A 14,016-nucleotide genomic window follows, 5' to 3' on the forward strand; every position below is an offset into this window, starting at 1 on the left:
CCACAGTTGTAATACATTATAATACATTTAGAAAGTATAATGCATTCAAATGACAAACAACCAATTTCAGTTGTAACAAGGGATTTGTAAAATATCCAAAAAACACCAGGCCAGTGTTATATATGTTGTTCAGTTGAGAACTTACAGTATCCCAAATGTTTCCAATTAATTGTAAATTGTGAGAAAATTGCTATTTTAACCAATGACGTTGTGAGGGAGTCGCCTGTCAATTGCGCCATATCTGTGTTACCCTCAGTTTCCAGTTTTGCAGAAATGCATTACTCTTACTGCATTGTGCAAAAAGACGCACAGTGACGTCATATCATATTAATATGATAAACAGATCTGCGTTCTCTCATACTCATGACCGGAAAAGCAGAAATGGCGCAGACAACTGTGGCATAATAAAAGTCCCGTTGCTCGCGAGAGCAAGATTGTTCATCTTTTTTAACAATCGTTCCAGCTGCCTTTCTCAGCTCCCTCAACACTCTGTCTTGCTCTGCTTCATACTACAAAACGTTAATAATCCATGCCAATAATCCAGTAACGCATCCATGAACATTATTTCTGTATAAAGTCCTATCCCAACTCTATTCCACCGGCTGTGAGGTAAAGACCACATGTCCCAAGATTCTGCGCTCAAACTAGGCATCATCAAACTATGCCTTTGTTTTAAATAGGCGCCCTCTAGCGGACAGAAAAGTTACATAGTGCACCTTTAAAATGAATTACTAATGAGTAGATATAATGCATTATAATGTACATTATGAATACCTTTATAATGCATTTTACATAAAGGCTTTAAGTAAATGTTACCAATAAATAAATAATTTATAGCGATGAAATGATTTTTTGTAGTTGTACAAAAGCAAAACAAAACCATTAAATGTTAAAAAAGTAAAAACTATTGAAAATTTAAATACTGATCAATGCAAAACGAGAGCAGCATGAACATTATTCAAATTATTTTCTTTTCATTGTAAAAAGTCAAAAGGAGTTAGAGTGAGTGAATTATGAAAAGTACATCACTACATCACTGAATTATTAAATGCAACAAAAATGACAGTGTAATTACAATTTGAAAGTACTGTAATAATATACAATCATTTTGTCTGATAAGGTTTATATTATATTTTGTCCAAGACAGACTCTTAATTCATTTGCAGAGATGAACCAAAACGCTACAACAATCACCAAAGTTACAAGGCATTTTCCAATCCAGATATTTTCCACCAAAGGGAAGAGTTTAAGCACTGCAAATGTTATGTCCTAAAAACGTGCAGAGCACTGACACACTTAAACTTCTAGCCAAACGCACACAAAAAATAAAAACATAATACCGTTTTTAATACAGCAAAAGAATTCTACGCTGCATTCTGAACCACAACCTCTCTTGAATGAAAAGCACACTAGCCAAGACCAAGAGTCAAAATGTACTGTACTGTGCGTACAAATGGGCGGCAGCTCTCCAGGCAATAAGTTCATACAGCTGCACAGTCTCCAGTTTAAGTACTGAACACTTTTCCCAAGTGTTGAGTAACATGGAGAGAAATCCATAAAATGTGACTGGTGGCAGAGCTGGAGAGGCCCACCGGGGGATAATCTATCATATTCACACAAACTGACATGTGTTACGTAACTGAGAGAGGAACTTAATGGCAAAAATACATGCGATTGCAAAAGAACAACTGGGATCTGTGTTCCTCAAACTCTGTGAGAACAGCCTGTTCTGAGAAGTTAATTTGATGCAAATGTATCTCTCTATGTGACATCATACTACAGATGTGAAGCAGTAAATCTGACCTTTTCTCATAATAAAGGAAAATGACCTTTCAGTAGTAACTAACTAAAAGTTGTTACACTAATATATATAATTATAATATATATATTTTTTAATATGACATTAAGTCAGTTGCTTTAAGAACAACATTTCTTAACCACTTTTTTTCTTCCAAGCTGCGTGGTATAGCACAATAAAGCAGTGTTTTTTGAGTTATGTAAATCCAATACAGATTTCTAACTCTTCACCTATGCCTAGCATTGGGAAGCACACTTCAAAAACTGCTCTGCTTAAGGTCTATGGTTTTAATCTAGTCGTAGCTGGTTTAAGGTGGTCAATCAGTTGGTCCTAGCCTAGAAATCTAGACGTACCCTAGCGGCAGCAAATCTAATCTGCCGTGAGTGTCGTCAAGCAACTCTCAATACACTTCTGAGCTGTAAACGGCAAACTCTGGTCAGGCCAATCACATAGTGTATAGAGTGGGTGGGCGGGGCTTAACATAATGACGGCCGAGTTCCTTGCCTTTGAAAGTTTAATCTTTAAACTAGCTCTGCTTCACCTTCGTTGCTCTGGTTGGTGGTAGCGCTATCCAATTGCATGCACGCCGTGCAGAGGGAGTTTGAAAGACAACCGTTTATCCCGCCCCTCGGATTGAGCCCTGTCTATGGAGAGTTTCCAGACCAAACATCTTGATGTGGGTCTGACTTGTCAGACTAAGTTGGTCCCTCAGTTTGACCCAAATGTCCCCAAAACAGTAAAATAGACCTGACTGACAAAGCTAAGAGCGAAAAACTAGAAATCTAGTTTAGGCTTGTTTAAGCCAATTTTAGCTGGGTAAATGAGATCCTCTTTGTTTTTGATTACACTGAGAACAAATAAATTAAATATACAAATATAAAATAAAAAAGACTAGCTTGTAGTCAGCTACTTAGCCAATCCCCATTTCTTTAAATAGTAGCATGATTACAGTTTAACTACTTCAAACTATGGGTAACTTGAGAGGCTTTGGTTTGAGTATGAATCTATACATTAAGTTACTGTTAATCATGACCCAGTTCTCTTTCTTTGGCGCTGCTATCTAAACAGCCAAGGGGACATAAGGAGTCACTTCCTGTCACACTTAAATGGAAAGTTCCACAGACGTGGAGGTGGCGACCTTTTCTTTCTCTCCCAGCGTGCTTCGGGGCTATCGGATATCTTAGATGTCAGAAACATGGCTCAAACAACATGGAAGTAGGGTAGCAGAGTCACTCAAGCAGTACTGCCCCTTTAACTGTTGTCATTTAAATCACGCAAGCATGGCATGAGGGCCTGACTGGATCAAACCTGTTGCTGAAACTGCAAACAGCTTTAGCCGTATTTCCTGCATCTAAACACTGGAAGTTCATTAAAATGAGATTAGCAGTATGACCGAGTAAAGACAACCAGAGTTTAAAGCTGTGCACAGGACAAAGATCAGTAAAAAAAAAAAAAGTAAGTTTTATTCTTTTAACTAATGCACAAGTTTTCGGCAACCAGCATGACCATTCGCTCCAGGAAAAGAACGGGCAAATGGTTTTGGGAGAAACCAGTGCCGTATGTAAGGGTTTATAACACTGTGTGAACAAAGTAAATTTATGTTTTTTTAAATATGATTTATACACCAATCAGACATAACATTATGAAGTGAAGGTGAAGTGAACAACACTTATTATCTTGTCATCACTGCACTTGTTAGTGGGTGGGATATATTCGGCAGAAAGTAAACATTTTGTCCTCAAAGTTGATGTGTTAGAAGCAGGAGAAATGGACAAGAGTAATGATTTGAGCGAGTTTGATAAGGGCCATATTGTGATGCTAGATGACTGGGTCAGAGCATCTCCAAAACTGCAGCTCTTGTGGGGTGTTCCCGGTCTGCAGTGGTCAGTATCATTCAAAAGTGGTCCAAGGAAGGAACAGCGGTGAACCAGCGACAGGGTCATGGGCGACCAAGGCTCATTGATGCACGTGGGGAATGTAGGTTGGCCCGTGTGGTCCGATTAAACAGACGAGCTACTGCAGCTCAAATTGTACAAATAAAAGGCAAAAATGGTTCAGGTTTGAGCAGACGAGTTTGAGGTGTTGACTTGGCCTCCAAATTCCCCAGATCTCAATCCAATCGAGCATCTGTGGGATGCAATATATAGAAGAATGTCCTTAAAATATATGCTTAACGCACTTGACATGACAAATTCATTTCTACAAATACTACTATATTTTATATAATGCCTATAATATATTAACTCTCTTCTAATAACTTTTGGCAAAAACCAAAAGGTGAGGAGAATCAAAGTAATCCAAGCACAAGCTGATACTGAGGGTCTTCTGTCCTGTTGGACCTCATTTAGATATCCCAGCATTCATGAGTGAACTGGTCTAAACTGCTCCATGGTGTGACATCAGACATGTTGAGATATCTGTCTGCCATGCTGGAGGAATGTAGAAAGACCACAAGTCCTATGAAGGCATTTTGGAAGAGATTTACTATAAACAATGGTTAAATGGGACTGCAAAATAAGGCCATTTCAAGATGAAGAAGACCAACACCACAATTGTAAACAATTAATGTTATATGTATACTTCAATTATCATTATGAACCTGAGGTGTTTTACTTACAAACATCTCAATTGTTTTTTAGAGAGCACATAGAAAGCTTAAATATATATATTAGTTTTTCCCCTTTAAAAAAACCCCTACTAATCTCACAATGTATTCAATGTACCCTAAAGTCTGCCATCAAAAGTCATGCTACATTCGATTGCTACCTTCGATAAGAACATTATGAGATGCTTAGAACCTTTGACAACATTTGCACTTGATAAGCTGAGTTGTACTTTCGCATTTCACCATGACATCATGACTTTGCCTAAACATACAAGCCACTTTCTAAAAGCCAAGTGGCGTGTTATCTGTACACATTTTGAGCTATCCGGATGTATGTCTACGCCGTGTGATTCCGGGAAATGTCTACGCAAAACTAACCATCATCTCAGTGTGTATGTTTATGCCATGTGATTCCGCGTGTATGTCTACGCCGAAACGAACCATTATTTGTGAGTTAGTGTGTGTGTGTGTGTGTTTCTACAATGTAAATGGATTTATAAACATACTAATTTTTTTTTGAAAATGTAAAAATGCAGAAATTTTCTTGTGATGGCTAGGTTTTGGGGCAGTGTGTGTGTGTGTGTGTGTGTGTGTGTGTGTGTGTGTGTGTGTGTGTGTGTGTGTGATGGTTTAGTGGTAGGGGCAGTAGGGGGATAGAATGATAGAATTAAATGGCGTTGATAAACATGCTAAAAAGCGATTATGAGTCTTGATAGCATGCCAAAATGGCATACGAATTGGCGTGTCATATATACGCCATTTCATGATATCAGTCTGCACATTTTATCATGTTTAAACTAAAAATATACACAAAAATCTTCAATGTTAATCAAACAGCAAAAGAAATTAGAAGAAAAATCACTCACTTGGTTGAACATCTTTCATAGTTTTAATAAAAATGTATATTTAATTAAAACTGTATATTTGTAAAAAATACTGTAAAAAATGTATATTTAATAAGGCTCTTTTTGGGTCGACATTTCATTAAGTAACATTAGGCATTTTTAAACCTATATGCAAACTTCTGTCACTTGTTTCTGCTTCTTCTTTACCTGTGTTTTGATCCTGAATTGAGATTCAGTGCCCTTTCAGAAGATGCAAAAAATAATAGATTAAAGTAGATTTGAAGTAAATTCCTGTGCACTAGCCTACACAAAAAAAAAATCACATACTCAGAATTATGAACATATCTTTTTCTTTATTAATCATTATGTAAATCAAAACTATGTAGGAAAAAAAAACTATTTAATAGGCTACTCCAGTGGTGTCCAATTCTGATCCTGGAGGGCCATGTCCTGCAAAGTTTAGCTCCAACCTCAATAAAACACACCTGAAGCTGCTAATCAAGTTCTTAGGGATACTAGAAACTTCCAGGCAGGTGTGTTGAGGCAAGTTGGAGCTAAACTCTGCAGGTCGGTGGACTCTAGGTCCAAGTTTAGACCACTGGTCTACTTAATCAAAAGAATAAACATGACTACAAGCCAAGTATACTTAGAATACTTCATTATACTTTTAAGTAGATTTCGATCAAAAGATTGAGTACAATTACAAGCCAAATATACATTTCTGTCAGTATACTTATGTGCAATTTTAAGTATATTTCTGGGAAGTAAATACAGTACATTTCTGAGTACATAAGTACATAAAAAGTAGACTGAAAAGCACTTTTTTTTTGTTTAAAAGAAGTATAATAATAGCACACTTTAATGAAATGTTTCCAACTGGAGACTAACCTGAAAATCTAAAAGCACTGTTTATTTAATTTGTCTCTATAAATTTTGTATTTATTTGTGCTGTTCGTAATTGATATATTGCTTGTTTTATTACTGACATGCTTACTTGTGTTTATTAATGTTTGATTTGTTATTAGTTAGCTTAGTATCTTTTGTTGTAGTGAAATTTGGTGAAATTTTACTGTGCAATGTTGTACAACACAATGTTGACAAGGGTCAAAATCTATAGAGCCTGGTGTTTGTGTTCGTGTGTATGTGTGTGTGTGTATTATATTATACTAATTTGATAACCATTTTAGATAAATCTTGGCCACATGTACTACTATGCACCCTCGTGAGAGCGAATGGGCACAATATGATTTACTTAAAACATCGTAATGAGTTAATAAGATTTTCTGTTTACTTTTTGCATGTCATGTGTGGGTTCAAAATGTGGCAGGGACAGTAAAAATCTGAACAAAAAAATCCTTAGCATTGCGATGCCTTCAAACTTGATTTCATAGCTTAACAGTTACTGAATGTAAAAGCGTCTCATTAGTTTCTATTGAGTAATAATCTTATTCTTGAACGGCATCATACGAATGCCAGTCACGTACTGTAGCATGTGGAAACCGTATGGAAAAATCGCATCTAAATAAATCCCCATAGCTTCACCTGGCAGCAGGGTTGTGTAAGGTTGACCGTGCCATCATCTGACATTCCGGCTCAGTCAGGACTAGTGATGTGATCAGAGACACACACATGCAGTTATCTGGCTAAATTAAGCAGGTGGGTAGAGCAGGGGTGTGGTGCCTGGGAACCAATCAGTGAGCGACTTTCTGTTATGGTGTTAAACGTGCTGTGCAGCGTTGAGAAGTTTTAGCCTTGGGATGCTTGTGACATTTTATTTCACTTTTAAATCACAACACTAGTTCACATGCTGTTGGGTTTATTGAAGAAAACACACAGATCCTACGCTAGCATCAATACGGGCTTGAGTACTAACTGAAAGGTCCCTTCTAGAAACAGCAAGGCTTCAGATAGGAAATAGGGTCAAGGGCATAGTGTCTACCCAGAAATGGTTTTGTTGACATGTTTTTTGTTTTTTAAGGTCTTTCCGATCATATAAGCATGTTAAGAGTGGGCACAATGTACCTGGCACAGTCTGACTACAATTAGCTCCAAAACTTGTGACTGCTATTTTACTTTGGAATGTATGCGACAAACATTCTTCAGTTTTAGTCTTTGGCAGGAATGTCCAAACTCATTTAGGACGTGCTAGCAGCCAGACGATGGTGAGAAACAATCCCTGTCTGACCTCTTGTACCTTTTACTAAACAGTCAACAAGAAAAAAAAAAGGAAAAAAAAGTTTGGTTATGATTAAATCCTCAACAGGTCTCTTATACTCCAAATGATAAGAAAACATGCTTTTTCAATTTTACTTCATGACCAGGTAGTCCATCGTAAAGCCTTAGTTGTTTATAATGGCAACATGAAGTTTCACTCAACGGTTTAAAAGAATTAAAGCAGTGTCTCATCCTCCAGATAAAGTCTCATGACCGTTTCAAAAGGACGACAGATGTAAGACAGGAGAGCAGCCAAGGTGGACAGAGTCTCAGCTGTCTGTCATTGGGAGCAAAGCCATTTCTCCACCTGTGACACTGTCACTAACCTACCCAAGAACACGAATCATGTTTTATGTAGACTGACCCCAGTTACACTAACCAGACATGCAAAAGACTATAAATTATAGGTCAAAGAGAGCAGACACCCAGACTAGATTTAAAGGGATAGTTTACCCTTAAGTTATTCCAAAGCCTGTATGAATTTCATCTGCTGAAAAAAGAATATATTTTAAGAAAAGTTGATAACCGCTGATGGGCCTCATTGACTTCCATAGTATTAGTCTATGTAAAAATGTGTTTCTCAAAATTTGTGTAATCCTGCCATGTTTATTTTGTACATTGTGCCCACTCTTAACATGCTCATATGATTGGACAGACCTTCACAAAAAAAAAGTCAATAAAACCCTTTCTGGTTGTATATATATAGGCAGATGCGGAGAAGCTTGTCCACGCCTTTGTCTCCTCCAGGCTGGACTATTGCAATGCGCTCTTTATCGGCATACCTAGCAAAAACCTCCAGAGGCTGCAGTGTATTCAGAAAAGCGCTGCTAGGATCCTCATGAGGGTGTGCAAATACGACCATATCACCCCCATTCTAAAATCACTCCACTGGCTTCCTGTGTCGTTCAGGATCGAGTAGAAGATCTCTCTCCTTACCCACCAGTGCATCCATGGTGACGCACCCTTCTATCTCAAGGAACTCCTCACCACACAAACTTCTACACGTAACCTCCGCTCTGTTTCTACATATCTTGAAACTCCCTCAACCAAACTCCGTACTGTGGGAGATCGGGCCTTCTGCTCAGCAGCCCCCAGTCTGTAGAATGCCCTCCCTGACCACCTGCGGACTATAAATGCTTTTAAGCGTGGTCTTAAAACCCACCTTTCTTCTTAATTGTTCAGTTTTATTTATTTTATTTTATTTAACTGCCATGTGATTGGTTGATTAGATAATTGCATTAATGAGAAATTGAACAGGTGTTCCTAATAATCTTTTAGGTGAGTATTTGTGTATATATATATATATATATATATATATATATATATATATATATATATATATATATATATATATATATATATATATATATATATATATATATACACACACACACTCACCTAAAGGATTATTAGGAACACTTGTTCAATTTCTCATTAATGCAATTAATCTAATTTTAATATTGTGTGTATATATTTTATTTACATAAACAATTTGGATTTTGTCAGTGTTAAATTTAGTCATAGTTTATATATAAGTTTTATATATGCTGAGTACAATACGTATGTTATATTTATATGGCTAATCAAACATTACTATTAAATATCTATAGACACATTAAATATCTAAGCCAGTCAGTTTTTGTAAATAAGTTTTTTAGTGACTTGATAAAATAAAAGTTAAATGAAAATATATTATCAATGTAATGTCAAAAAAAAGAAGAAACTGTGCATGTCCATGGACTCTTTCTTTAGTGGATTTGTCGTGAACATTTTGTTTAGATATAATTATTTGGTAAAATCTTTGTTGTATAGCCAGAAGGAATCATGCCATATCCTAGGTTTTTGTGCAATGCCGCCACTGGTTACTTTTTATACAAAGATCCGCCATAACATTATGATCACCTCCCTAATATTGTGTTGGTCCCTCTTTTTTTGCCAAAACAGCCCTGACTCGTCAAGGCATGGACTCCACTGGACCCCTGAAGGTGTGTATATGGCACCATGATGTTAGCAGCAGATCCTTTAAGTCCAGTAAGTTGTGAGGTGGGACCTCCATGGATCGCACTTGTCAGTTCAGCACATCCCACAGATACTCGATTAGATTGATATCTGGGGAATGTGGAGACCAATCAACCATTCTCCCCAAACCATTCCTGAACCATTTTGCTTTGTGGCAGGGTGCATTATCCTGCTGACAGAAGCCACAGCCAAAGGGGTGTACATTAGTCTGCAACAATGCTTAGGTAGGTGGTACGTGTCAAAGTAACATCCACATGGATGGCAGGACCCAAGGTTTCCCAGCAGAACATTGCCCAAAGCATCACACTGCCTCCACTGTCATACCACCTTCCCATAGTGCATCCTGGTGCCATGTGTTCCCCATGTAAGTGACGCATACACATGGGCACCCTGACTGGTCTGCGGTTATGCAGCCGTATACGCAACACAATGTGATGCACTGTGTATTCTGACACCTTTAATAAGAACCAGCATTAACTTATTGAGCAATTTGACCTACAGTAGCTCATCTGTTTGATTGGACCACATGGGCCAGCCTTCACTTCCTGCGTGAATCAATGAGCCAGGGTCCTGTCGCTGGCTCACCACTGTTCCATCCTTGGACCACTTTTGAGTATTACTGCAGACCGGGAACACCCGACAAAAGCTACAGTTTTGGAGATGTTCTGACCCAGTCGTCTAGCCATCACAAATTTGCCCTTGAGGAACTCGCTCAAATCCTTACGCTTTTTCAAATCCTAACTTTGAGGACAACATGTTCACTTGTTGCCTAATATATCCCACCCACTAACATGTGCTGTGTGATGAAGAGATAATCAGTGCTATTCACTTCACCTGTCAGTGGCCATAATGTTATGCCTTATCGCATCCTCTTCATTTCCTCTATTTTGCCTCTTCCTTAGCATTAATAGCCCCATCTGAACACCTTATAGGAGTTTTTGCAATGTTTTATAGAAAACACATTTATTTACTGTACGTAACTGCAGTGTTATTTATTGTCCTTGTGACTTCAGATCTCATCTGTGACTTAATTTCTCAGTTATAGTTCTCCTAATATAACTTGACAAATTTAGATATTGCAGCAAAAGTGGAAGTATAATCTTTCCCCCGAGATCTTCCAATCCAACATCAATATTATTATTTGATGACAGACACCCTAATATGCTGATTGTAAGCTAATCACTCAACATTCATTTTGAATTACATGCCTTGGACTGAACCTGCAAACTTTATGTCAGTGTCCCAGGTTCTAAACCACTTGAGTTTTTCTCGGGAGTTGAGGTTTGTTTTTAGCTTGTTATACGTGGGATGTCAGATAATACGTGTGTTGGGGCATAGATAGATGCACGTGATCTAATTACGAGAAAATGTACAAATCAATCCGTTTACATAACACAGAGAACCTGCAGGATGAGCCACGAGGTCACGAGCCACAAGACATAAATAAGCAAAACACTTCCTACTAGATAGCTAGCTCATGGTTTCTAATTACTTTGTGTTTTAGAGGACAGATAAATGTATGATCTTATGGTGATCTTAATATTGGACCATAACAATTAAAACCTTTCAAGGGGTGTAATAATATTATTAGGGCCAACATCATCTAGTTTGGGATTCATTTCACAGACACACCCACACACATAAATACCGTAGTGTAGTATCTCCATCTATCAAAAAGCAAACAAATAGCATGCCACAAACGGTCAAAGATCATAAGAGCTGTTTCTGTGTGATCTAGCCATGTAATATGTACACATTCAACGTGTTCTTCAAAAATCCACAACATTTGACAATGAATAATGCCTCTGCATCCTGCAAGGATTTACTGAGACAACCCGGAGCATTAAAAGAGCTCTTTGTTACAGAAACCATCTGGTCTGAAGAAGAAACTTTGCACATACAGTGACTCAGCTATAGTAAATAAAGACTCCCTACTGGCCCACTTCAACAGAAAACTTCTTGTGGTGGAGCACTTGCATTGTTTACATATAAATTTAGCTCATGGTAGGTGTTAGTCAGTATTGATGGTACAATGTTTTCCATTATAGCAATGACAGAACAGTTTATCAACATTTATAATATAATAGATTAATAATTAAAAAGATATAGCTAAGTGTACGACACTGACTGTTTTAATCTTCACCAGCTGAACAAAATATGCTAAATTAATCTAAAATAAATCAAACAGTGACTGTCTGTTTAAAATCATTCTACCGTTTTGACAGTAATATCTTTAGACTAGCTACTGCATCTCTGGCATGAGGTGTCACGCCGCTCTTTTAGATCAGTTTACTCTTACTAGAAGAAGAGACTCCGGTATCACTTATAAATAGAAAAGATTTACCTACAGAGTATTTAACAGCATTTTATTAGTTAAAACAAGTAGACTTATGTGACGTATAACCACATTTATTGCATTGGTTTATTTTATTGTATGTTACAGTAGAAATGCATTTAATTTGTTAAATGTATGAAATGCATTCAATTGAAATGCATTAAAAAATCTTTTTATTTAAATTCATGAATTTAATTTGCATGAAAAAAAATCTGTTCTTATTTTGTTTAAAGTGTTTTTTATTCATGCATTTAATTTTATACATTATGGTAAAAAAAAAAAAACTAAAAAACGAGCAAAAACAAAAAAAAAACCTTTAAAAGCCAAGGCTACACGCGCTCGACGCGACGCAAAGAACGCTCCCACTAAAACCAACGAAGCTGCATGCGCGCGTCTCACAGTAAACCACAGGTTTTATGAGCGCCTGCTTTCATAAACCTACAAACATTTTTAATGTCCGCGGCTATCCCTCTTTCCCCTGCAGGACAGACTGCATTGGAAGGTGGGAGACCCCGTGCACCCCGTCCCACGTTTTCCTGCCCTGCGTGATAACTAGCGCTGCATGTTAAGTATGTCCATGTGCTGCCGCGGATCTCCAGCTGACTTTTACACAATAGCAATTGCGAAATGATTAAATAAACTTCCATAACTGATGGAAGTTTTAGCAAAACGCCTGTAGGGAGGAAACTGAGTTAGCTGTAACAGATGTGGTGTCTTACCGTGCAGCTGGTCTCAGAGCAGATCGGTCTGGATCCAGTGGAACTTGATGTGCTGCAGGAAAACTTCACTCAGATTGTGTCCTCCAGCTGAGGCTTCTGTCTGTGGTTATGTGGGCTGAGTCTCCTGACAGGTGGTGTAAGTGTGTGTGGGGTCATTTGTGATGTGTAAGGTACATGTATCGGGTTTCACTGCGGTTTTGTAAATGCTCCTCCCGACTTTTACTATTCGCTGAAGAGAAACTGCTATTCAATGAGTCTAATTTATGTTTTTTAGTGAAGGAAATTCTAGGTCTAAAAGCCCGTTCACACCAAGGACGATAATTAAAAAGAATGTTCTAAATATCGTTCTAAATATTAAATAATAGCAGAGTTCACACCACAACTATAACAATTACGATAGAGAAACGATATCGTTGGAATCGCTTTCAGAAGGAGTTTATCCAGCTGAACGATAAAATCATTGACAGCCAATCAGAATCCATCATGGTTTAACGAGCTCGACCATTTAAAGCGGCAGACAAGCAGGCCCGACGTGCAGTGTGAAAGGGGCTTTGGTGTGAACGGGCCTTAATTCTATGTGCGCACTTTTATCGTGTATAATCACACTCTATGACATCAATCACATTTTCAATAAATAAGTACATTATTTAATTTTGTTGGTCGTTTAACACTTTATCGCAAAACACATTAATATGGTTAGTTACAGTCCTTTTTTTCTGGTTGGTGCGTTCAAGTCATGTCGTAAAGGCAGTGTTTACGAGTTGAACGCCACTACAAAGTCGTAAATACCAGTGGGAAGTTTGGGATTTTCTTTAATCCCCGAATTGTACGAGTTGGGGGCGTGACGGTGAGAAGCAGTTTTTCAGTTTAAGCATTCAAACGATTTTAAATAATTTCGCAAAAAGACTTACTTGTGTGCAAACAGCACAACCGCATCTCCTAGCAACAGTTTCATTCCTCAAACAATAAAACATCAGATGATTTACCTAAATGATTTATTTAAACTACTCAGTAGAAAATAAAGTTTGCTAAGTTAAATAAATTAGCACTTTGAACAGTTAAATTCAACACACTTAAATTTAGTTTAAAAATTAGGTTTAGTTTAGCCTATTATTATTATTATTTTAAAGTATTTAATTACTATAACTACTAATTACATAATTATATTACTTTACCAATTATTCTCTTTCTAAAAACGATTCCATTACTTATTACCAATTTTTACTTTCCAAATTCCATATCAATCTCGACTATTTGAACAAAGATAGACATGAAACTGCTCTTTTAAATGAATAATATAAAACTGCATGCGCTTTTCTTGAACTGACCAAAATATTAAAAGGGAGGCTTCATTACATTTTAACATAAGATATCAAATTTTGATGTTAAATACACTATTGTTTTATATAGACTGTAGTCTATACATTATTTGAGTCACATTAGAAGTAACTGTAAATTGCAAAGAATTTAAAAGTAATTTC

The 14,016-nt window shown here is 37.2% G+C and overlaps 1 protein-coding gene across 2 annotated transcripts in view; it reads right to left on the reverse strand.

The window, feature by feature from the left end:
* Window positions 1–12,932, reverse strand: part of slc7a1a (solute carrier family 7 member 1a) — a 32,538-nt gene extending 19,606 nt beyond the window's left edge. For both annotated transcript variants that reach the window (XM_067433332.1, XM_067433331.1), the window contains exon 1: window positions 12,536–12,932. The gene's annotated coding sequence lies outside the window, so the exon portion shown is untranslated. The remainder of the gene's footprint in view (window positions 1–12,535) is intronic.
* Between the last annotated feature and the right edge of the window lie 1,084 nt (window positions 12,933–14,016).

Source organism: Pseudorasbora parva, chromosome 23 (assembly GCF_024679245.1).
Source record: "Pseudorasbora parva isolate DD20220531a chromosome 23, ASM2467924v1, whole genome shotgun sequence".
Lineage (NCBI taxonomy): Eukaryota > Metazoa > Chordata > Actinopteri > Cypriniformes > Gobionidae > Pseudorasbora > Pseudorasbora parva.